This window comes from Vulpes lagopus, chromosome 1, assembly GCF_018345385.1.
Source record: "Vulpes lagopus strain Blue_001 chromosome 1, ASM1834538v1, whole genome shotgun sequence".
Lineage (NCBI taxonomy): Eukaryota > Metazoa > Chordata > Mammalia > Carnivora > Canidae > Vulpes > Vulpes lagopus.
The window spans coordinates 167,456,270-167,482,482 of record NC_054824.1 but is presented as its reverse complement, the minus strand read 5'-3'; the positions used below and the strand labels follow the sequence as shown (position 1 = coordinate 167,482,482).

The 26,213-nt window shown below is 37.8% G+C and overlaps 1 long non-coding RNA gene across 3 annotated transcripts in view; it reads left to right on the top strand.

Moving 5' to 3' along the window:
* LOC121474546 overlaps positions 1 to 26,213 on the top strand; it is a 122,805-nt gene that overhangs the window by 33,490 nt on the left and 63,102 nt on the right. The gene's annotated exons all lie outside the window — the stretch shown is intronic.

Here is a 26,213-nt window from a genome sequence, read left to right as displayed (position 1 = left end):
TATTTTCTTTCTTCCTTTCTTTCTTTCTTTCTTTCTTTCTTTCTTTCTTTCTTTCTTTCTTTCTTTCTTTCTTTCTTCTTTCTTCTTTCTTCCTTTCTTTTTCTTTCTTTCTTTCCTTCCATCCTTCCTACCTTCCTTCCTTCCTTCTTTCCTTCCTTCCTTTCCTCCATCCATCCTTTTCTTCCTTCCTGTCTGCCTTCCTGCCACCTCCACCCCCCAACCTTAATTCATATCTAAATTCACAGACTCAGAGCTTTTAAGTGAAACTCTGTCTTCTCTATCTGCTGCTCAACCAATCCAATGACCCAGAGCTCTAACTCCTCATAGAGTTTCCACTACTTTCCTTAATTAAATTTCCAGGCCCATATTTTTACACAATTCTTTCTTAATAAACACTTATGAACATAATGTGATTATTTATGTAATTTATTTCACTCCAATTACTTTATTATCAGCCAGCCTGAAGACATCCCCAAATTAATAATGTTTCCTTTAGCAGGGATAACACTGTTTTTTATTATACCATGTTCTAACAGTGTGGGAATTATATGATCTTGTTAGTAATTTTATCTTGGGATGTAATCACATTGTACACAACATCCTCTTTTTATTTCTAGTGTTTTTATAATCCATTAAAGCTGTATATTTCCATGTTATCCATGAGAAACTGATAGTTGGGAAAATATTTTTGAGGGGCTCTCAGAGATAGAGATCCTGTGAGTCTTTAAGCTTTAGACATTTTCTTTACCATTGCAATTTTTTAAGATTTATTTTTATTTTTATTTATTTATTCATGAGAGACACAGAGAGAGAGGCAGAGACACAGGCAGATGGAGAAGCAGGCCTGATGTGGGACTCTATTCCAGGGCTCAGGATCACGTCCTGAGCTGAAGGCAGACACTCAATTACTGAGCCACCCAGGTGTCCCTGCAAATTTTTAAAAAAGATTTTATTATTTATTTGACAGAGAGAGCACAAGCAAGAGAGGGGCAGAAGGAGAGGAGAATAAGACTCCCCACTGAGCAGGGAGCCTGAAGCAGGGCTCGATCCCAGGATCCTGAGATCATGACCTGAGCCAAAAGCAGATACTTAACTGACTGAGCCATCTAGGTGCCCCTTCCTCTGCAATTTTTCAGTAACCATTTTATTGATACTCCACATTTTGTGTCTAATTTTGTCAAGAGATATATTTTTAGGAGCATTTTTGATCCATTTTGGCTGTTCTATGATAACCATGAGACTGATCTCTTTCCTATTATGGAATTAGCATTTGGAACCTATTTGTGAATTAATAAAACCAAAATGCCGCTTTCTATGATAAGCAATATTTTTCACTTCTTTGGCATTTCTAGCTACTCTTTATTAAAAAAAACAATTTGTGTCTATAGGTTAGTCATTTATTTTGGATCTCAAGTATCAAGCGTTCGGCATTTGCCCTTTTAAAGACTATGTCATGAGACTGAACTATAAGACTTGAAAATGATTAGTGTTTAACACTTTACAACTGTTTGGATAGTTTATCACCTGTTCTGCTTCCAGCTTATTCTACAAATTCAGGTATTTAGTACCTGAATGCTTCAAAATGTTTTGAAGTATTTTAGTAACCAAGTAATCCATACAATGAGGAAGAGGTTCAAACAACTTGCTGTGGTTATGGTTGTCAAGGAAACCATTTCCTTATATAATTTTTGACAGTAGCTTTTTTTTTAATACCATAAAAACAAAGCTGGTCTCGTACCATAGAGAAGAAAGTATATAATAAAATGCACAAGCCAACTGAAAGTTATAAAGCCTACACTAGATGCATAATGCTAGATATTAGCTGATATATTATTTTATAATATAGAGGGATAATATGTTGAAAGATGTGTCAGGATGGGAGTGGGAGTAAAATTTCCTTTTTGAAGCAAGTTCAATTGCACATTATATTCTTAAAATGTACTATATGCACTAGGGTGGCATACAGTATGCGTGTCCAGGATTGTTTCATTAAGCAAATAGACGACCTCGTCTTTGCTATACACAAACTCATGGGATGGAATTTTAAGCAGTTACGATATCATAATCAGTCAGAGGTTTGACTCTGTTGTTCAGTGATAGACTACACTGCTAGAGGCTACAGGAGCTGCAGGAAATGACGAGCCTATCTTTTGGATTTGTCTTGTTTATGTTAGGTTTTGCTTGAAGAGGGAAGGAATGAGTTGTGGTGCATGGTGAGACTAAAGCTCCCTATAGGAAAAAAAAAAAAAGATCCTAAAATATTGATAATGAATAAAGTCCTTTTTTTTTCCTTAGCTCTTTCTCAAGGTGTTTACATGTAGAACAAGACTTCAAGGAGGGGAAAATAATGTTCGTTTGGACACTGTAGCTTTTGATTCTGAAATTTGGGGTTCTCATCTATAAAACATAAGCATAAAGAGTGACAAGATGAGGTGAAAGCTGCATTGCAAGGTGAATGATTTTATGGAGAAAAGGGGAAGAGTGAAAGAAACTCTTTCGAAGCTATCCAATCAATGAAAATGGAATATATTACTTAAGAGATATGTGATTTGAAATGTTGGAAATCAGATGAAAGTCCAGTTGGAAGAGATGATTTCTGAATAGATCCTTAATGTTTAGAAGAAACTGTTTCTTCCTTGATTGAGCAGAAGTATCTTTCCTTATTTTATAAACTATTAGACTAATTATTTATGTAACAAAAAATTGAGTTTATACCTCTTCCTTCCTTTACCTTCAATGTATATAAATAACTATAGCCATGTGACATAGTAAAATGTTCACATTTTTTTTCTTTACAATTTGCTACAAAGGAAATGTTTGAAGGACTTAAGATGTCCAAAGATAAAGCCAGCTCATCATTGCCTATGGCCTCACTTTTAAGTATATTTTATTTCTAAAAGACTATGGAACACTTACATCACCCCACTGCCAGTAAACATTATTTTAATAAATATTTTAGTATATAGAAGAATAGGAAAAGGAAAACAGAATTAATATATTTTAATGACAGGATGACTGACCTCACAAAAGAGAATGCTATAAGAAAGTAAATGGGAAATGAACCGGACAAGGATAATAAGATACCAAAGAATTAGGTGCAGATCATGTGGAACTTGAGTTTGTATTAAAAGGGCCTTATTTAGTTCTTTTTAATTTAAGGATTCATTTATTTATTTTTTAGAGAGAGCATGGGCAGGAGGGGCAGAGGGAGGAGAAAGAGAATCTCAAGCGGACTCAGCACTGAGCGCAGAGCCCTGTACCGGCCTTGATCTCATGACCCTGAGATTGTGACCCTGAGATCACCACCTGAGCCAAAACCAGGGGTCAGATGCTCAACTCACTGCACTTATCCAGGCGCCCCAGGCTTGATTTAGTTCTTAACATGAAGGTGATTAATTTTTCCTCTTCCATTATGCCTGCCTCCACCCACCAGTCCTGCCAACCGTATTTTTAGATTTCTTATCTTTTAAATTCTCTTGGAGTTTCCATTTTCCAATTCTAAAAGCATGAGAATGACAAAAATGGTGAAAAGTCTGGAAATCATATTGTATGAACCTTGGCTGAAAGAAAAGGAGGGCATGCCTTTGAAGGGCTGTCATATAGAAGAGGAATTTAACCTGTTCCATATGGTTTTCATGGATGGGACTAGGGTCAGTGGGAAGAAAGTATATCAAAGTAGACATTCGATTTCTCAGAGTTGCCAAAAATGGGCTAGGGTGCTTTAAGATGCAGAGGACTCACGGTAGTTGGAGGTGTACTTATTACCTACACTGTCTTGTATTTTAGGGCTCATTTTGGAGGAGGAGGAAGGACCTCCAGGGTTTTCACTGCATTAGCTACCTCCTTTCTTTCAAATGGCCTTCCTTCTCATTTAAAAAATTAATTAATTTATTTATTTATTAATTTATTTATGTATTCATGAGAGACACACAGAGAGAGAGGCAGAGACATAGGCAGAGGGAGAGGCAGGCTTCCTGCATGAAACCAGATGCGGGACTCAGTCCCAGGACCCTGGGATCAGGACCTGAGACAAAGGCAGATGCTCAACCACTGAACTACCCAGGTACTCTGGCCTTCCCTCTTAGATTAGATATTCGCATATCTATCTCTCTAATCTGAGCTCTTCTAATTTTCTTATCATGCATTTATTCCCTCCAAGTGAGAAACAGACACAAAGACCTATGGATTTGGTCTCCTCACTGTCTTTTGAGCTTGTCCTCTTCTTTCTGCCCATGATATCCTTGTCTTCCCCTTGAGAGGTGAGTTTTGGAGGGCATGCATGGCCTTTCATTTACTTATTTTACCCCTAGTTAGTTAGTACAATAGCTGAACACACAGAAAATATATTTAGAATGAACACATGACCATGAACAATTTATTGTGAGGCCACTTCTGTGTTAAGGGGCAGGTTGAATAAAAATGAAAAAAAAAGGGGAGGCAGGTTGATCTATTCATTTATTCATTCAATAAATATTTTTGAACATCTACTATGTGCACTGGGGATATATGAATGACCACATATATCCCCTGGGGATATATGAAAAACCACTGGCCACAGTGGTTTTTCCCCAAAACATCATAGCCTAGTTCAGAGGAAACTATGTAAACAAAATTTAACTTTGCTCAGGAAATGTTATAAAAAGAAATATACCTGATAAGCTTAACTGCTCAACTCAGCTGGGTCTCCAGAATATCAGATTGCCACCATGCTGCAAGAGCCTGCAACCAGCTCAGGCCTATGTTCTTTGAGAAGCTTCTGGAAGATGTGGATGTCACAAGACTGAAGGTAGATTCTCCCAGAAGTAAGAGAGGACACTAATACCTGAATATGTGAACTAGCAAGTTCAGGAGGGCAAGCCACAGGTCTGGTTCTGACCACTAGCCTCTCCTTGCTAGGAAGTATTCTCCCTTGGTCTAGAGATTTCTCATGTTTTCATTTTTCTACTTGGGCTTCATCTGTTTCCATATCACATTCTGTTCCATGCTGGCTCTGGTCAAACTGGTCACTGTTTAGAATGAAAGCATACACAGAGCTACAGAGCTTTTGATTTTCAGTCTGCAAGTGTTTAAAGCTCAGACTTTCTGACTTCACAAACATAGTTAGCTGTTTTATGATCACCCTAGTCATTTGTTCTCCTGTTTTCACTTTTATGGACCCAAGCCAATGCATGAAATTTTAGACATGAGAAGCCCCTCCAATGTTATATATTCTGTTAACCAGTTCATTGGAAATGCTTGTAATGTGTTTTCTTCCCTCCTTTGTTAAAGCATCTTCTGCAGCTTCATCGTGAGAATGGTTTTATAGAGCACTTGGATTTAAGAAGGAAAAAATAATAATTCTTGGCTAAGTGTGGCCTGGAAGACTTTCCCTCACTACTCGCATGCTTTCTCTCCCTACTTATTTCTGATCTCCAACTAATAAATGTGCCCCAGCTATAGTCTTTCTGCCACGAAATGTGATTTTGTCACTTTATCAGTTTCATGCTCTTCCCACGTAAGTAGCACTTTAATGAAGGAAGAAAATAAATACAGGAATGCATGTGTTTGTGTATGTATATAAATATGTATACAGATGGGGGCATATGTATACAAGAAACAGAAGAGTCAAGGAGGAAGATGAAAAGAGGCAACAAGAGAAATAAGTATAAGAAATAAAATTTGGTATCTTGTATTTGTGACCTCAAACTTTTCTTTCCCTTTTCTGTGCCTCACATTTTCTCTCATTTAATCCCTAATTATTCTGACATTCAGAGAATGCCAGATATTTGAAATGAGCTTTGTCCCATGAACCCTGATTCCAAGCTCTGTAGTCTGAGTGACCAACTCCATGTTACAACCTAGGACATACCTAAGCCACGTAACGCCATCATATCACAGTCAAATGAGGAACAGATGAAGTTTAAAGTATATGCGTGGGCTCATGAAAGATGCCCTCAGGTTACTTTCCAAAAGCAGTTGGGTTTTTTAAATGCCAGTATTCTGATTTTATTATCTAGCCAGTTATGCATTAACCAAAACTGTGTTATATGCCAGTGATGCAAAGCTTATTTACTGAATCAGGTTATTCCATTGCTTGTGATGACTGGGGGAGGGTGGAGTGGTAGGAGAAAACCAAAAATAACTTGTTCCATTCTTCCCAACTCACTTAAGTTCTAACTCAATTAGTCTAACAGGCATTTGTTTCGGTTATTACTTTCTAACTCTTGAAATCTATCTGAGTGCCTATGCCATTTTGTGTTTCTCTTTCATCTATTTCTTTTCAATCAGAATTAAAGAATCAAATTCTGCTATTATTTATTGATCATCCTCTGCATATTAAACTCAACATCTCTAGTGGTTCTGGATTCACAGGAGTGGAAGTGCCTTTGAAAAAAATATCACCTTCAAATATTTTGTTCATGGAAGGCTTAAATTCACAGCTTGCTTAGACCTCTTGGGCTCAAGATCACATAGATCTTTTTTCCTCAGTAGTATATTCCAGAATCAGATAATAAAGAATTTCATGTTTTAGACAACGTAATCCATCCAACTCCAGATTAAGGAAAAAAAAACTGGCACGGATAATCTCAAACTTAAAATATGTCAACTATATAATGAAAATTAGACAGAACATTTAAGTCAAGCACGAACTAATCATCTTTCTAAACTTATCCAACACTCTCTGCCAACTCCTGATTATGTGGGAGTTGCTGATCTGTTTTTCAGATTCTCTAGGGTCTCCTGAGGTCAAGTTCTGTCCTAGGATTCAGGTTTCTATGCTTAAATACAGGCCCATATCCTAGGCTCCTACTTCTAAAGAGAGGAAGGAAGAAATCTGCGCACCCCCCACCCTTTCTGAATCTTGAGAGCCTGGTATAGGGGTAGGGCCAGCTTTACTTTGGGTCAGATTAAGTGTCAGCTAAACTGCCTGACTGGAAATCTTCCCGAAAGCACCACCTTACCTTGGTCTGAAAATCTCCTTTAGTTTGTTCTATGTAAAGACTATTGCTTCCAGAAGACCATTGTTAAACCAGTAGAGGCAGCACAAGGGCTGGTTCTTGTTATGTAGTATATTTTGAGCAACCTAATCAGAGTTTGTATGTATTTATCCAATAGATGGTATTTTTTGTGTGTGTGGGCAAAGAGAAGTCCTGATTTAGTTGATCTGATCAGCTGAATTTATTACTATGAATAGACAAAGATTGTGACCAGAGAGAGTATGGCTGGAGAAAAACATTCATGAGAGGAAAATGTTAAGGGGAAATTTGCTGCATATCTGAACACAGATGCTGAGAACTCTCTAGAAATGCTGAATCAGATCTTTGGAGAGTTGGGTCCAGGAATATGTATCCCCCTACCCCCCCCAAAAAAAAATCCTACAGGAAATTTAGACAGAGCCATGGTTGGGAATTATTCCAACAAAAGAAAGTTTCTTAGAATGGGTTTGAATGTAGTGCTTTCTGGAGATGTGGAGATACAATAGATGCTTATGAAATGCCTGATTGAATGAATCAGGGGCTGTGTAGAAGTTTAATTACACTTATTAGCCTTGCCACCTTGATTGCATCCAAGCCCCAACCTCTTTCCCGCACTGCCAGTTTCTCAGCTATAATCTGAGGATACACAGAAAACAGGAAGAGCAGTGAGGAGACAAGCAAAAGATGATGATTCAGATGGTTTCTTGGGATGTTTTGGGTTACATCTGGCCTCCCTTGCTCCCCCCAAAAAAAGGCGGGTTGACATCCCATCTCCTCTAGCCAGCTTCGGCATATGCATGATTGAAAGTAATTTATGGCTCCTTTCCAGGCTCAGCCTCCAAGCAGGAAAGCTGACATTAAAATGGTGCATGTGACAGAAATGTGGCCTTGCAGGAGCCCCAGAGGAGCTCCAAATCAGATCAGCTGTCCTTCATCAATCAAAAGTTGGCTGTAGCTCACTCCTCTATTTGGAACAAGTCTAGTCTTCTATCATTATGGCAGCATGGCGGGTTCATGAATAAGGTTTTAGCATGAAACTCAGTACACACTTGTTATTGTAATCTCAGCCTGCAAAATGAAATGTGTCAAGGGTGAATCAGCCTCATCATCTGCAGTACCACATTTAGAATGTCTTTGTGCATTCTTTTTTATTCTTAGATTTCTCCCTCCTTCTTCCAATGCAAATATATGGCCGGTGCTCAGTGACTGTGTCCTTATGCATTCAGCTGCAATCTCCAGCTGTAAGTCGGGACTGGGGGCAGTCTTCAATGAAGAAGCACTGGCTTAAGGGAAAACTTGATCTCTGTGCCATTTAGCTAAGCACTGTGGTAATCACTCTACAGCACAAATTCATTGCGACACGATATTATCATCTCCACTCTGTGGTTGAGGAAATGGAGATTCCACAATGTTGAGAATTTCCCTAAACCTGCATATGCAATAATGTAGGCTGATAGTCAGGAATAGAGGGTAGGACTGGAGGAGGGGAGGGGAAGGCACAAAAGAGAGGATGTGAAAGTCTCAGTCGTAAAGCAAGAGGAAGAGATATGGAAAGGAAGAAGAGAGTTTGTTAAATGGGTTCACTGGTTTTGGTTTTTTTTGGTTTTTTGTTTTGTTTTGTTTTGTTTTTTGCCAAACTCTGTTTACCTGGAGTTCAGTTATAATTCATTTGAAATATGATCAGTTATCTGTTCACTGCTGGTTTAGAGTCTCTTCTCTAATAGCATAACCACAGAAGCCCAGTAGGGGAAATTCTTTGGGCAGGGCTGGCTAAAACGTCCAGTACCAGATCAAGCACACTGGGGATTAGATTTGACCAGTGGACATGACATTCTCTACCACGGGTATCAAGTAAATGTGACCCAGGCTGATAGAGCTCTTACCAGTCCCAGCTCTCCCCTCTTGCTCGTGGTCAGCAAGCACGAGGCATGCATGCTCCAGGAAACAAGTGGTCTGTGTCCTCAACTGGTCATTGCTCTGTCTCTCACTTCTCAATGGCAGCAAGTTGTACCCTGAGTCATACCACATCACATGATGCAGTCAGGAAAATATGCTATCTGACAAGTGTTCCTGTAACACTCAGGATGTTCACCTATAGATAAAATAAATGTGGCAGAAAAGTAGTTGAAATATTAATGGTATTTTTCCTCTTGGTGTTTTCCTGTACTCTGGACATTAAAGGCAACTTTAAAACGCCTGCCTTTCTTATACCCTTGGATGAGAGTCACTATCTATTAAATAGTCCCTTGAGCAGAACTTGTTGCTACACCTGTAAAATTTTACAAATGAACAAGTATAATTTCAGAAGCCTGATAGTTACGCAAACATTAGAGGGGATTGTAGTTTGTTTGTGGTATCTTTACCTGGAAAGTAAATATTAAATCTATGTTTTTCCATAACAGACTTTGTTTTCATTAACTCAGTCCTTGAAGACATCATCAGGTGATTACTGTACATTTAATGAAATTTTGGGAATTGCCATAGCTTGTAATTCTAGAGAAATTTTTGTCATCTGGGAACACAATAGTGACAAGAGACTAATACATATTCTTAAGAACCAGGCACTAGAATCTACATGAATTATGATTACTGTCCTTTTTTTTTCTTTCCTTCTTTTTCTTTCTTTCTTTTTCTCTTTCTTTCTTCCTTCCTTTCTTTTTTTTTTCTCTTTCTTTCTTTCTTTCTTTCTTTCTTTCTTTCTTTCTTTCTTTCTTTCTTTCTTTCTTTTTTTCTTTCTTTTTCTTTCTTTCTTTTCCCCTGTCTTTCTTTTCTTTGTAACAGGGAAGACCCCGAAACAGCTCTTCTAGGAATCTTTTTTTAATGATTGAATTGTTGATCACACAATGCTCTCTGCCAGTCATCTCAAAGCTGCCATCGATCCTAGAAACTATTTACTTTGTTGGGAGCCAGTTAAGGGACAAACTGAGTCAGAATTCTGGGGGTTATAAAAAGCACAGCAAAAGCTATGTAATGCAATACAGCCTAAATAAAATGAGATTGGACTTCATCCTGTTGTAGGATTTGGAGTGGGGAAACCATATGATTAGATTTCTGTTTCACAGGATTATCTTGCCTGCAGCATAGAGAAAAGGCAAGATTGGAGAAAGGGGGACCAATTTGGTCATGGTAGTCTTGACAAAGGACAGAGGTAGACTGGGCTGGGATAACGAGAGAATAGAGATATTCATGAAGCAAAATAACACAGTATTTAGTGGTAGACTTTATGTGGGAGATCAGAGGCATGATACATGCTTATTGATGATGCACATGGATTCTCAAGGGAAAAGATATGAGGAGAATGAAGTGGAGGGGATTTTTCTGAAGCTTGGAACCAATTGTTACTCTAACTCTGTATGTGGTCTTTTCCTTACTAGATGAGAGAGTTCAGGGGAATAGAATCACACAGTCTAGTTTCTCACAGAATAACTGGAGTTTAATGCCAGCTCTGCAGTTTAGTAACTTTGAGGTATTAGACAAAATACTTAATGTCTAATTAGAGCCCACTTCAGGCCCCACAGAAGCAGCAGTGAGCAAGAATGAGAAATCTATGAAGCTCTAGCTGGGAAGACAGACAGTAAGCAAATAAATGAAAAACAAAATAATCACAAATTGTGCTGAGTGCTATGAAGGAAATAAAAAAGGATGATGAGATGGTGCTAAAGAATGAGAATTGCTGGGCTGCTCAGAAGCTGAGGGGAAAACATCACAGGCAGACGGGACAGCAAGTGCAAAGTCTGCCCACGGGAAAAGGTTTGGTAGGTCAGGTAACATGTGCTCCATGGGAGTAGACCTTGAAGCCTCTAAGGAGACTGAATTTTATTCAAAGAGCAAGAGAAGCCATGAATGAATTTTAAGCAAGGAAATCAATGTGCCCAGGTTTACATTTTTACGATGTCATTCTGACTACTGAATGGAGAAAAAATCAGAGAGGGAGAAAGTGAAGATAGATTAGCTAAGAGAGAATGTTTGGGTGGCTCAGCGGTTGAGTGTCTGCCTTTGGCTCAGGGCATGATCCCAGAGTCTCAGGATCAAGTCCTGCGTTGGGCTCCCTGCATGGAGCCTGTTTCTCCTCCCTCTTCCTATGTCTCTGCCTCTCTCTCTGTGTATCTCTCATGAATAAATAAATAAAATCTTAAAAAAAAAAGATTAGCTAAGAGATTATTATAGTTGTTCAGGAAGGATAACAGTGGTCCAAATAATAATAATGCATCTATAGCATTTATACTCTTGTAAGCACTTTGTGTCATAAATAATATTTTCTCTAAGTTTTAGACAAAAAAAACCCCACTGAAAATATATTACTTAATTTATAATTTTTCATCATTTTATTATAAAAATCCAGAAAACTTTATTTTTTTAAGGTCTTTATTTATTTATTCATGGGAGACATGGAGAGAGAGGCAGACACACAGGCAGAGGGAGAAGCAGGCTCCATGCACGGAGCCCGACATGGGACTCGATCCCAGGTCTCCAGGATCACGCCCTGGGCTGAAGCCCGCGCTAAACTTCTGAGCCACTTGGGCTGTCCGAAAATCCAGAAAACTTTAAAGTTTCACACTACAGTCCTACCACCAAGATTCTAGAATTAACCTTTTCCTGTTCTTGTTTTGTTGTATATGTATCCCTCTAATCATTCCTCTATCAGGCCATCTCATTTTTTGGATGTATTTCAGAGTACAGGTATCAGCACACTTTACTCCTAAACATGACAACATGAGTATAATTAACTAGGAATCTGTATTTTTTATTCTTTTTTTCCTTTGTCATAAAACATACATATTTGAAATGCACAAATTTAAATGACTTATTCAATGAGTTTGCCAGTCTCTTTCTTCTTTCCTTGTGGGACTCTGATGACATTTTATGAGACTTACTGATATCCCATAGGTCCTTAAGTCTGTAAATTTTTTTCAATGTTTTCTGTTATTTGAGTTGGATAAGCTATTGATCTCTCTTCAAATTTACTTTCTTTTGTTATCTCTAGTCAGTTAACATCATCCAGTGAATTTTTGTTTAATTTCAGTTTTGTATTTTTCAGTTCTATAATTTCCCTTGGTTCTTTGTTATGGTTTATGTTTCTCTGCCAAATTTTCCTGCTTTTTTACATTATGTATATATTGTTTTTTGTAATATTATATATAGCTATAATAGCTCCTTGAAATCCTTGTCTGTTAATTTGAACATCTGGATCATTTTAGGGTTTGTCTCCATTGATCGTCTATTCTTTCTTTCTTTATTTTTTTTGGAAGGAGGCTTGGGGGGAGGGACAGAGAGAGAGGGAAAGAGAGAATCTTTTTTAAAAAAGATTTATTTGTTTATTTGAGAGAGAGTGTGTGTGCATGTGTGTGCAAGACGGGAGAAGGGCAGAGGAAGAGAATCTTCAGGCCGATTCCCTACTGAGCATGGAGCCAAACAGGGGCTCAAACTCATGACCCTGAGATCACTTCCTGAGCTGAAATCAAGAGTCAGATGCTAACCAAAGAGCCCCAATTATCTTCCCTTTTGAATTTGGTTCATATTTTTCTCTTTCTTTGTGTATAAAGTACTTATGGGGGAGTTGTATCCTAAGCATATAGATGACATTCTGTGTAGACTCTGGATTCTGTCAAGTTCTTCAGAGGGGTGTTGATTTTTTTCAGAGGGGTGTTGATATTTTTCAGAGGAGTGTTGATTTCTTTCAACTTAAGATAAAACAAGAGCTCTGATCATGACCTAAAAACTCCATTTTCTGTTGTTAATTGTTTATATATGTTGACTGATTACTTTTCACAACCCTATTGATTTGATTAGGTAGACCATTTTACAGATGAGGAAATTGAGGCACAGAGAATTTAAGTAACTTACCCAAGATCACACAGCTTATAAGTGGAGAATCTTCAGTCTGACCTTCAAACACTTCTTGAAATGGAGTGCTCGCAGTGGGTATAGAATTAGTTGGACAAATCTGAAAACTATTAAGGACTTAGAATTTCCCCAAGACTTGGAGAGACTAGGTATGAGAGGGTGATGGAAAAGGAAGTACCTAAGAGTATTCCACAGTGTTGGCTTGAGCAATGGGATAAGTGGTGATAAAATTTACTCATACAATGAAGATGAGAGAAATACCTAGACTTTGCTGCTGTGATTGTTGTTGTTGGGAAGGGGAGTATTATTTTAGATTTGTTGAGTTTGAAGTTCTATTAGGCATTCAAATAGAGTTGTCCAGTAGGCAGTTGGGAATATGAGTCTGGAGCTTGAGGGGGGGATGGATTAGGGCTAGAAACACAACTTTGGTAGTCATCAGAATATGGGTAACTTTTAAAACCATTGGATTAGATGAAGTAACTAAGGCAAAAATATAGAGAAGGTGGCTCAGGAAAAGTTCCCAAGGCACATAAACACTAAGAATTTGGGTAGAATTTGGCAAAAGAAAATAAGAAAAAGCAGCTAGTAATTGTGAAGGAAACTGAGGAGAACGCAGTTCCATGGAAGCCAAAAGAAGAGCAAGTTTTTAGGAGGTACTAATGTATATAAAATGCTGTTGGAAGGTTTAGAAAGATGAAGACAGAAGAATCTCTGTTGGATTTAGAAAAGTGGAAGTCAATAGAGTAATAAGGTTGGAATATGTACTGAAGACTATTTGAATGAGGAAGTGGAGACAGCAAGTTCTGAACCACTGGTTAATATGATTTCTTGTGAGTAAAGAGCAGAGGAATGAAGTGAAATTTTTTATGCAGGTGGAGATGATACAGTAGAATGGGAGACATTTATCAACATTAATCATTAATCAAGTAACTGACTTAGCTAATTCATTGGATTGTTTTGAAAAAAATCAAATCATTTCTACACAACTGCTCGTAGACTACAAATTACTTTAAGAAGATTGTTAGGGGGATCCCTGGGTGGCGCAGTGGTTTGGCGCTTGCCTTTGGCCCAGGGCGCGATCCTGGAGACCCGGGATCGAATCCCACGTCGGGCTCCCGGTGCATGGAGCCTGTTTCTGTCTCTGCCTCCTCTCTGTCTCTCTGTGACTATCATAAATAAATTAAAAAAATTAAAAAAAAAATATCCAAAAGTTATTAAAAAAAAAAAAAGAAGGTTGTTAGGACTTTATCATTTCTAGGCTTTGCAATTCCTGTGGGTTTTTGTTTATCTTATGCAGTAAGTACCTACTGATCAAGACCCATATTGGTTGTAAGTTCTTTTGTGTTGTGTTACATAAAAATTGATGTTTAATGAGTTCTTTTTCTAAATCATCTGTTTTTGGAGTTTTGACTAGTTGTTTTACTCTGGACTTCAATATCCCATTTTGAAAATGTCTCATAAGGATGCCTTGGGTGGCTCAGTGGTTAAGCATCTGCCTTTGGCTCAGGGCATGATCCTGGAGTCCCAGGACTGAGTCCCACATTGGGCTCCCAGAAGGGAGCCTGTTTCTTCCTCTGCCTGTGTCTCTGCCTCTCTCTCTGAGTCTCTCATGAATAAATAAATAAAAACCTTTTTTTAAAAAAAGAAAATATAGGGTAAGTGATGAATAACTATATTTATTGTTATAGAGAGAAGTCTAAACATATTGCTGAGTAGAAAAAGGAGGGCTTTGAATACAACATATAGTGTATAATTTCAGTTTTGCAAAACTGTATACATCAATGTATTTATTTCATTCAATTCATTTATTTCATATGTCAGTGTCTGGGAGTACTTTTAACAGAATATCAAAATAGAATTCTCAGAATTTAACAATATGAAATAGTAAAACTCTTAGAATAAAGAAGACAAAACCAGGCAAAAATAGATAACATATCCTTTCCCATGGTAGGCCAATTTTATTATTTGCAAAGGGATAATAAGTATCAGAATCAAAGTGGATTGCATGGAGAGAAATCCAACTCGGTTTATGTGAGCCTGAGCCCACAAAAAAAGGAACATGTTAATTTTGAACTTACTATTACTCCTAAGTGAAGTTAAAAAAAAAAATCAACCTGAATCCAGGAATCTTTACCTTTAATTTAATTAATTTAATTAGTTAATCCTTATCCTTTCCCATTTTCTGTAAGCCATTCCATTCTATAAGTCATTTCTGTAAGCTTGCCTTTATCTATGCTTCGCTAATAGTACTCTCTCCACTTCCTGACCCATTTCTGTAAGTGACTTCTTTGGGTTCTGGCTTTGAAGATTTTGTTGATTGAATCCTGCATCCTTCTTTTTATTCTTGGCTTTATCCAGAGAATGCTGAGTTCCAGCTCAGTGTCAATTTTGGAACACAGATTTCCTGCCTGGCTCTGCAGGACAAATGCTACTCTGCCAGTTTTTTTGTGGCTCTGTTCCACTCTATCTGCAGTGGCCAATAGTAGGCGTCATGTTCTGGTGCCCTCTGATGCAGTGTGCCACTTGCCCATCTACACCTTGGCTTATCTCCCTGTGTTTCAGTGTTCTTTGTGATTGCCCTTTTTGAATTATACATGCTTTATAAGAAATTGGTAACTGTACTTATTTTTGGCTGCTGGGAAATGAGTCTTTACAGTCCCCATCCTAAAAAAAAAATACATCTTATAATTTTTCCAATAGTTTTCTTTGCTTTGAAAAATTATCTGAAGGTGAAGGAGTTGAAGGACACTTTCTTGGGCTGTTTATTCTGCCTTAGAGGCCCGCCTTTCTTCTTTCTCCTTATCTAGTACAGCCCTACCTTCAAGGTCTAGCTGCTTTCCCAACCACTCTGTGAAAATTTCTCATTATCCCTGCCTTGGGGATCGGCCCTTTCTCTGTGTTCTGGTATCACAGAAAATCTACACTGTTTTGTTTTGTTTTGCTTTTCAACTTAACCTGTGTTGCCTCTCTGCTAAGCATAAGCTTTGTCTTTGCAATTAAACAATCAGCTTTGTTCTTTCATTCATCATGTATTCCAGGTACAAGCTCTGGAGTAAGAGTGCCTGGAACTCTGGCTCTGTCACTGGTTAGCTGTACTGTCTTGTTCGAGCCACTTAACATTTCTATGCCTTAGGCTCCTTCTCTGTTCACTGTGGTAATAATATTCATATTTTGAGGCTGTTGGGATAGCTTAATGAAGTAATACAAGGAACATGTTTAATACAAGGCCCAGCACACTACTGGTGTCCAATAATTTGTATCTTTTGTATCCTTATTGTTACTTAACTCTTCTGTAGTTAAAAGAACCAGAGAAATAGTTATAAAATAGACAATATTCTACACATCTGGTTTCTGCCCTGTTGAACTTACATTCTTGTCCTTAGCAAGTAATTACTCAATGATTTCTTTAAATTCTACTCTTTTAAGAAGTACAGGATGCTAGGAACATGTCTTCTGACTTCCTCTGGAGGGCTTGGGAAGGCCCTCCTAAGGAAATGATAAATGACTTTAAATTAGAAAAAGGGATAGATATGAATCAGGTTAATGTCAGGAAGAGTACAAGGAATGAAAGAATCTGGAAGGCAAAGGGAACAGCATGTGTGGGGACTCTGAACCCAGGGAAGGTTGAAGCATCTGAGAAACTGCAATATGACCAATGTGGCTGGAACTCAGTGATCAAATAAGGAGATAGTTCCTAGACAGCCATCCCTGGATTTTCTGCCTCATAATTTTCCTAATATCTTGTGCCTACATATTTGAGGAATCTAATTAAGTCTACGTGGTTAAAGCTGGTTCATCTGATTCTTTGAGGCACTGAAAGAAAATGGTTTTCTAGGTAACTGGTTTATAAGTAAGGGTCCAGCCAGGAAAACAGAAACATGTTGGGCATTTCAACAATGAGAATTTAACATGAGGAGGTGGTTAGTTATACAGGCATCAGAGAAATGAAAAACCAAAGAGTGACACTGAAGTAACAAAGAAGGAATGACTGCAGGAAGCCACCAATTCTCCAGACCAGACTCTTAAGCTTGTCTGATTGCATCTCTCCCCTACATCTTGTCTCTCACAAAATCCTATCTTTATGGCCCCAGAAGCTGAAACTCAGGACCGGAGCCAGGGGAGGCAGAGGAAAGTAGGGGAAAGTAGGGGTGGCTGCTACCCATCAGGTTCTGGGAGGATCTCTCATGTGCTGCTGGTACCTATATCTCTAAAAGTGAACCATTCAAGTTAGTTCTAAGAATGCTGAAATAAAGCAGGAAACCGAGAGACCAGTTGTCCATCCCAGGCTGGAGGGTCATTGCTAAAACAACAGTGATAAGAACAGGAAGAGAGCAGGAAGGACATGTCTTCTAGTATTTCTTTAGTAGCCATGATTGGTGGAAACCAATAGGGAGGCAGAGGGCAAAGGGAACACAGGATTTGCAGAGCCCCAGCACATCGTCACATAGCATAGTATAGAAGAGTGCATTGAAGTTCTTATTTTTATGGTAGGCTTATAGAAAAGAGACATGAGTTGGGCTTTGACTCTTGGTTTTGGCTGGAATCATGATTTCGGGCCCTGTCCTCAGGGTGGAGTTTGCTTGGGACTCTCCCTCTTCCTCTGCCCTCCCCCCTGCTCTCTCTCTCTCTCTCTCTGTCTCAAATAAATAAATCTTTAGAGAAAAAAAAGAAAAGATACATGAGATAGGAAGATAAAAACGAAGGAGAAGATAAGCACTGTTCATCAAGATATCAAAGGTGACATAGTCTTGCTTGGGATAGCCTCTGATTGTCTGATTTCTCACCTCTGACGTATAAGTTACTTTAAAAAACTTTGCAGGAAAAGATTCCATTAACTCTTTCTTTGATAGTAATAAGATGGATTCCTCCACTAATGTAGAACCACGGTGAAAATCTCTTTGTAAATTTATGCCACTCTCGTCGGAGTTGGAAATATATATGCATATGTATATATGCACATTTATCTAAAAATATATAATACATACATGTACATACATATATACATCTATATTTAAGTATACAATATTTATTTAAGTATGTATTTTAAATGACTGAAAAAAAAAAAACAAACTTTGCAAGCTCTTACTCTTGGGCTTAAAGCTGTTGAAAACTAGCACACATGTCGTTAAAAGGAGATGACAGGTGGTTACACAGGCCAGTTTCCCCCCTAAAAGGATCTTACTGTAAACCAAATCTGCTGCCTGTGCACTCCAGGGAAAATTCTGCTTCCCTACATTTTCCTTGCTGGTTGATTGTAGACTTGCTGGGACCCAGAGAATCACATGTGCCTTTTCTCCAGCTTATGGCCTACATTTCAATTGTCTGGTGAAGCTGAGCAGGCACCAACCAGAGATCTTTTTATTATTCCCCTTGACCTGAGCTATGGTGTGGAAGATTTCATCACCCAAACCATGACAAATAGGTTACAAATCATTCCTCAATATCTATGAATAAAACTATTCTTGAAAGTTAACCACTATTTCCACACTAAATTGACTGAATTCCAATCACAAGCAAATGGATGTTTGGGTCATCCCAAATAGTTCCAACAAAGCCAAAAATGTGATGTTCATTCGATATTTTGGGATATTAAATGTCATTATTGAATCTCTAACACTACATTTAAGTACCTATGAGACACAGATTTAGGGAAAATAATAAATAAAATAAAAAATAAATAAAAACAAAATAATTATTTTTTCTCATGTGTACTATATTAAAAGATGTGTTTGTATGGAAGGTCTATTTAGTACAGAAGTATGACTTGACCAATTCCTCAAGTATCACAATACTTGAGTTAAGTACTTTAGTTCCTTTATTTCAACTCATATTTCTCCAGAGAATTAGTGAAGTAAATACTTTGGTGTGGGAAGAACTGATGCTACAAAATTTTCACATAAAAGGAGCACTGAGAATATTATTTATCATTCAAATGGACTTATCTGTCTCATTCATTTCCTAGAAATAATCTCTTGTTGTGTCTGTAATAATTGAAACCGTCTTGTTTTATTTCACCTTTCTTACTCTGAATTTCAGCACTAGAAAGCAATAATAACCTTGGTAAAATAATTCCTGTGGATCATTATACCATGGCTTGTCTTAGCTGGCCATTAATCCCTCAGTAATGCCACATACTTTGATTCCATTAAGTCAACACAACCCAGAATTACTAATGGTCACAAACCAAGGTCTGATAATTCAGTGTTCAAATGCAAAACAAAATGCAGTTTTTATCAGGAACACAAAATATACTAAGCAGATAAATATACGTTTCAAAAATATGGGCTTGCTACAGAAACCTAAACAATTATCCAGATATCAATTTTTTAAAAATAAAGTATGTATTATTTATGTGTTTGTTTTCCTGCCTGTAACAATATTTATATGATAAACAGGAAAAAAAATTCACATTGCAAACATAAATCTCTGATAGAGTTTAGAATTCTTTCCACCTTTAATCTGCATGACATTAGCTGCCTCTTCACAGGATCCATTATGCGTTTGAAAGACCAGTCATCAAAAGTTAGCTCGTTTATTCTGGATGCTTTTCAATCAAATACGTTACCACAAAGTGCTGGGTAGTGCCTCAATTATGTTGTAGGGGTGTACACTTTAATATTAATGCATTAACATGTAATCTTACTAACATAGTAAAGCATAAACATTGGACAGAATGATGAAATACAATTATTACTTTTTTTTTTTTTACAATTATTACTTTTAAAGTAAATGACAAATTGAAGCAGGATTAAACTCAAAGACATTTCTGTACCTTTGTTAATGATCCTTAGCTGTTGTCAAGTCAACTTCAGCTCCAATCTCTTTCTAATCTGGAAAGAAACTGCTCATCCTCAACTTGATCAAAGACTTTTTTGGGGTTTTTCCACCGTACTGAGATTTTTAATGGCTTCACTAAGTAGTCACTTACTACTACTACAAAATTTAACTTCCTTATTGTTACAGTCTTTTGTCTTCAGCTTCTTCACTACTTAGTTTTCTCACTAAGTTCCAGGTACCCAGTTTCTTACCTTCCCTTAAATGAAGTAGAAAATTATCCTTCTGATTCACAAGGCTGTTGTTGATGGAGAGAAAGTATAGATATGATGTGCTTCGGCCAGCAACAGACACCTAACTTAACAATCACATTTTTCCCTTCTGCTATACAAAGACATTAGCTTCATTTGCCTTTCTGAAAGAAAGCTTCTCTGAGCCTCCATTCCATTCTCGGCAAATTGCTTAGTTGAGTGACTTTATTATTTATTTATTTATTTATTTATTTATTTATTATGTATTTATTTACTTATTCATAAGAGAGAGAGAGGGAGAGAGAGGCAGATACACAGGCAGAGGGAGAAGCAGGCTCCATGCAGGGAGCCTGATGTGGGACTCGATCCTGGGACTCCAGGATTACACCCTGGGCTGAAGGCGGCGCTAAACCGCTGAGCCACCCAGGTTGCCCAGTTGAGTGACTTTAAACTGAGATGTATATCACACCAATTTCATAGCAACCCTCATACCCAAGATCTAATATGGTCTTAAGGAGACCATATATGCTAAGTTAACGATCTAGGTAATATCAGAGTACAACTTTGGTTTTTTTGTTTTGTTTCTTATCATTCGTAAGTTTTATTCTTCACAAAATATCTCTGTTCTAATTCTTTGGAGTGGTTAATTCTTTGGTACAACTTTTGCCTAGAGTGTTAAGATAAAAGAGGTTTCAGCCAGATGCCTTGTTATTTAAGACAGGCCGTGTCTTAAGTACATACAGTTCGTATATTAAACACTAGCAACTTTTCCTTTTATATGACTTAAAACGTCAAAACAAAATTGATTAACGAGTAGATGTGGTATAAAGCCCACAGTTGAGAAGCACTGCTGTTTCTGTTTCATCTGATTCTCTTTAAAAGATTTTGTAAAAAAAGATCTTATTTTTTACCTATCATCTGTCTATCTATCATCTATTATCTATCTATCCATTACCTATCATCTATCTATCTATCTATCTATCTATCTATCTATCTATCTATCTATTATCTATCATCCATCCATTTAGGGAGTGTGAGGGCTGGGCAGAGGGACAGAGTGTTAAGCAGGCTGCATGCCCAGCATGGAGCCTGAGGCCGGGCTTCATCTTATGACCTGAGACTGTGACCGGAGCTGAAACCAGGACCTGGTAGCCACTGAGCCACCCCAGGGCCCCATCATCTGATTCTCTTTGATGCCCAACTAAAAGAATTACTGGTGCTTGCCCTGTTTCTTTGACAGTGTAGGGAAAATAGCTCAGAAAGTAAGCAACGTGCCAAAGTCTATGGAGAGTGTTTTTGCTTGTGTTTCAATCTAACCATCTTGGTTCTGGGTCCTATTTCCTTTCCTTTGCATCAATTCACCAAATGTTATTTGTTGAGCACCTGCTGTACACTGGCCAGGCTCTTGAACGTGGTTCAAGGCCACGTTCAGGCCTTGAACGTGGTACCTTCACTCAGCAATAATACCCTCCAGGTACATCAACGTTGAAGCAAAGGGTGGGTATTTGTCATTTCTAATGGCTGAGTAATATTCCATTGTATACATAGACCACATCTTCTTTATCCATTCATCTTCCGATGGACACCGAGGCTCCTTCCACAGCTTGGCCATTGTGGACATTGCTACTAGAAACATTGGGGTGCAGGTATCCCGGCGTTTCACTGCATTTGTATCTTTGGGGTAAATCCCCAACAGTGCAATTGCTGGGTCGTAGGGCAGGTCTATTTTTAACTCTTTGAGGAACCTCCACACAGTTTTCCAGAGTGGCTGCACCAGTTCACATTCCCACCAACAGTGCAGAGGGTTCCCCTTTCTCCATATCCTCTCTAACATTTGTTGTTTCCTGTCTTGTTAATTTTCCCCATTCTCACTGGTGTGAGGTGGTATCTCATTGTGGTTTTGATTTATATCTCCCTGATGGCAAGTGATGCAGAGCATTTTCTCATGTGCTTGTTGGCCATGTCTATGTCTTCCTCTGTGAGATTTCTGTTCATGTCTTTTGCCCATTTCCTTCCAGAGAGCAAACACAAAGTGCAAAGTAATTTTAAGACACGTTCACATGTTAGGGAAGATAATAACTATGTGTAATGATACTTGTAGCTAAATTAAAACAGCTCCCCACAATACCTTTTGATAGGCAGAGTGCATGTTTAGGGAAGAGGTAGGAAAATTTACATAAGAGCCAAAGAGATTTCTGAGAGTGAAGAATGGAGAACCTGACCCCATCTCTTTTGTCTTTCAATGCTATTAGAATATCTTCATTAGACAAAGTTGATGCTAACTGAAGTCTGCTGGCAGGAAGGACTCCAAACTCTCCTGAGAAATGTGCAAAACTGTTATTTCAGTGTTTGACACTAAAGTTTGCATTTAGGGGCACATATCCACAAAATGTGGACATGGTAGAAACTACTTTTGGTCAAACCAGAAACATTGGGGTCATGTTTTAGATGTAGGGACTGAATATTTGATCATGACCTAAAAGAAATGCAGCAAGGACCAGCAAAGAATTCATTACAAGTGGACAAGCATCCTTTGGGCATCCAGTGCACAGTAGCTACGTGATGTGGCTACCATGGAGCAATTACAACCAGTGGTCTCTTCAAACTTCCTGGTTTTCTTCACTTGGAATCGGAAAGTAGGACTGACCACTTTGGGCTGAATAAACCTGAAGAAACTCATAGAATTCAAAGTAAGTTTGGTTTCTAAAGGCAGATATAGGACTTCAGCTGAGGAGGCAATTTGTGGTATTATAAAAAAGATATAATCACCTTTGTATTATTCTAAGCTTGCTTTACAAAGTAATATCAGTAATGTAGGTTTGAAAATGTTAAGATACTCAAAATTTATTCTGAACTTTCAAAGAATTTGTCTTATAACATCACATTTGTTACATTAAAAATACTTTTGCAGGGGTGCCTGGTGGCTCAGTTGGTTAAGCATCTGACTCTTGATTTTGCCTCAGGTCATCATCTCGAGGTTGTGAGATCGACCCCGTGACCAGCTCCACGCGCAGTGCAGAGTCTGCTTCAGAGTCTCTGTCTCCCTCTCCCTCTGCTCCTCCCCTCGCTCATACTCTCTCTCTAAATAAATAAGTAAAGTATTAACAAAGATATTTTTGCAAGATCTTATCTCTCTTCAAATTTTGTTTATTGAAAGTGATAACTTTATCTTAATTCTTGCTTCATCTTGCTTTATGCAAAATAGGTATCAAATGACCTAAATCAATATTAGATTATAGAATGAAAGAATAAATTTGGAACACCAAGAATATTTCAAATACTGAAAGATATGCACATTTTTAATGAGTAATTATTTATTTTATCTGAGAAAATGATTCTTTACAACTAAAGTTAGGAATAATGGCTATGGTGTTATGATGCACAGAGAATTGGTTTGAGGAGATGAGTTTAAGTGAAAAGAAGAATTAGCTCTCAGGTGTGCCACCAGAAATTCTGATTTGTATTCGGAGCTTGCTGTTACATATTTTTGGAAAGTCTTTTGATCTGACTTTTCTAATTTCTTTGTCAATTTTATTTGTCATTATATGTCTTACATATTGTATTAAAGTGTGTACCAGTGGATTTATTCTCAATATTTAATTTTTAAGAGTTTACATCTTATTCTCTTAAAAAGTTTGTATCCTGTTTGTAATGGTTGTTTATGTGTCAGCTTGGCTGGTCCATAGTATCCAGATGTGTGCTCAGACATGATTCTAAATTTTTAGGTGAGAGTGCTTTTGGGTAAGATTAACATCTAAATTGGTGAACTTGTAGTGAAATAGACTGCCCTCTATAATGTGGCTGGGCCTCATCTAATCAGTTGAACGCCTGAATAGAACAAAAGATTGACCTCCACAAGGAAGAGAAAATTCTGCTGGCAGATGGCTTTCAGACTTGAATTGCAGCATCAGCTCTTCCTGGGTCTCTAGCCTCTGGCCTACCCTTGCTCACTGCCACAATCATGTGAGCCAATTTCTTAAAATAAATTATCATCTATCTATCTGTCTATCATCTATCATCATCTATCATCTATTTATATCTTGGTTCTGTTTCTCTGGAGAACCTTAACTAATAGAAAGTTAATGGAAGAAACAAACACATAAACCATAGTATAACAAGATCATCATATATAGTAGTTGCATTACAGAAATGAATTATCTGGTATTCTCTAATTTTAAGGAAATGTAAAGAAAGGAGAACATACTCGCTAACAGCTATAGGGAACAGAGTAAAACATTAGAATGTGATATTATCACTAAGTACCCCCTCATACCAATTTTTCTTTAAATAATAGGATCCCATTTCACATCTTCATTTGTAGGTATGTGTGGTCTTGTGTCTAAGCTCTGTCCAATGGTATACGTATTAAACTGAATGTTTATTGCACTTCCAAATTTATATGTTGAAATTCTAAGCCTCAGTGTGATGGTGTTTGAAGATGCGGCCTTTTGGAGATGACTAGGTCATAAGGGTAAAACCCTCATGAAAGAGATTAGTGCTCTTGTAAAAGACCCGAGACAGCTCCCTTGCCCCTTCTGTCATGTGATGGTACAGAAAGAAGATGACCATGTACAAATCATGAAGCAGACCCTCACTAAACATTTCTAATACTTTGATCTTCAATTTCTCTGTGAGAAAGAAATACTTGTTGTTTATAAGATCTCAACCTCTAGACAGGAATATAGTGTTCTAGTAAATGGAACTGAAAGCTAGTTCATAGTATGGGTAGGTTTCTAACCTTGTTACTTAAGTTCCTTTATCCACACTATAAAAGAGTAGCAAATATAAAAATGATGATAATTATTTGACTTTTCATTTCTAAACAGAAGTCTCATTTTTTTTAGAAGTCTCCTTTCAAATTATATCTGTGCCCCATTCCATTTCAAAGGAAAGAGTTCTTCAAGCTAATTTATATCTTGTATTTTCTGCGCATTAGGAATATATAATATTGATTTTGCTTCGATTCATTTCACTTAGAGTTGAATTTAAATTCAATCTACCTAACATATTGCTTTGGGACCATTCTTTTCTTTTTCTTTTCCCAGTCTCTCCCTCAAACATACACTAGCCCAGTAATCAACCAATAAAGACTAGCTGTGGATGCCCAAATTTCCTGGAGCCACTTGCCTCAGGCTTTTTTCATTAACAGCATGCTTTGGTATTGACTGACCTCAAGTGTTGTTTTTATGGCTGAACTTCAACTTTAGCACTGCTGGTGGCCCTTTGGGTCAGGTGTTCATAATTGGTTTTCATGACATCTCATCAGTGGTTTGCCCTAAACGATATTTAGCTTGTTTTTACTTTCTACCATTTACATCCTGAGTTAGATTGACTGACATTTTCCCTTACTGTCCTGGTTGTTGAAGAGGTGAGAATAGTCATGCTGGGAAGTGAGGAAGGAGTTGGAAATATGGGGAAGGCTGGCCATTTGTCACATGTCTCATTTTTTCTTTTGAGAGAAGATTAATAGCTTTTATCAGATGGGAGACAGTGAAAGATTTTAGGTGAGGAGTGGGCTGATCAGGTCTATATCTAAAAATATGATTTTGGTGGCCAAATGGAGGCTGACATCAGATGGTTTTTAAGAAAGTAATGATGGTTAGGTGGTGATTACAACAGTCTGGATGAGAGACAATAAAGCCTAAATTTAAGCACTTAGCAGTGATTATGGACAAAAGAGAAATTTAAAGAACTACCTAGGGCATAAAGATTAAAGAACATAAAAATCAGATGTGTTATAAAAAGGAAGTAAAAAAAAAACCTAGATGATCCCTGTTTATCGCTTGAGAAACCACTTTGAAATTGGTCTATTCCCAGAAATGGCAAAAAGAGATAAACAAGAATATAATTTAGGAGGAAGATAATAAAGTTATCCTGGGATATGCTCAGTTTGAGAGCCTCTGAGCCATCTACATGGGCCTAGTCAGCATTTGAAAATACAAGTCAGCAGATCAAAGGAGAAATATGGATGGTAGAAATGAAGGTGGGAATCCCCAGCAGTTGAAGCCAGGGAAATGAACAAGATTACTGAGGGAGAGCACAGGCTGGGAAGAGATGCTCTTGATTAAGGATAGAGTCACAGGGAATACCAAATCATGAGGTAAAAGAAGAGAATCTTCAAAAAAAAAAAAAAAAAGAGTGAGTAGTAAGAAAAATTATGAAGGAAAAAAGAATTATGTTGAAATCTACCTTCATTTCAGGAAAACTGTTTAAGCAGCTTTGGCAGGTACAATGCTCTGTGTTCAAAAATCTGTTTATCCCTGGGACTGGATTTTCCAGTCCTCTCTGCCCCTCTGTGGGACCGTGGGACTGTGGGACTGATTACTGGCCAATGGAAAGGAGGCAGAGGTGGAAGTAATGTAGGCTTCTCCCAGGTCCTGCCCCTAAA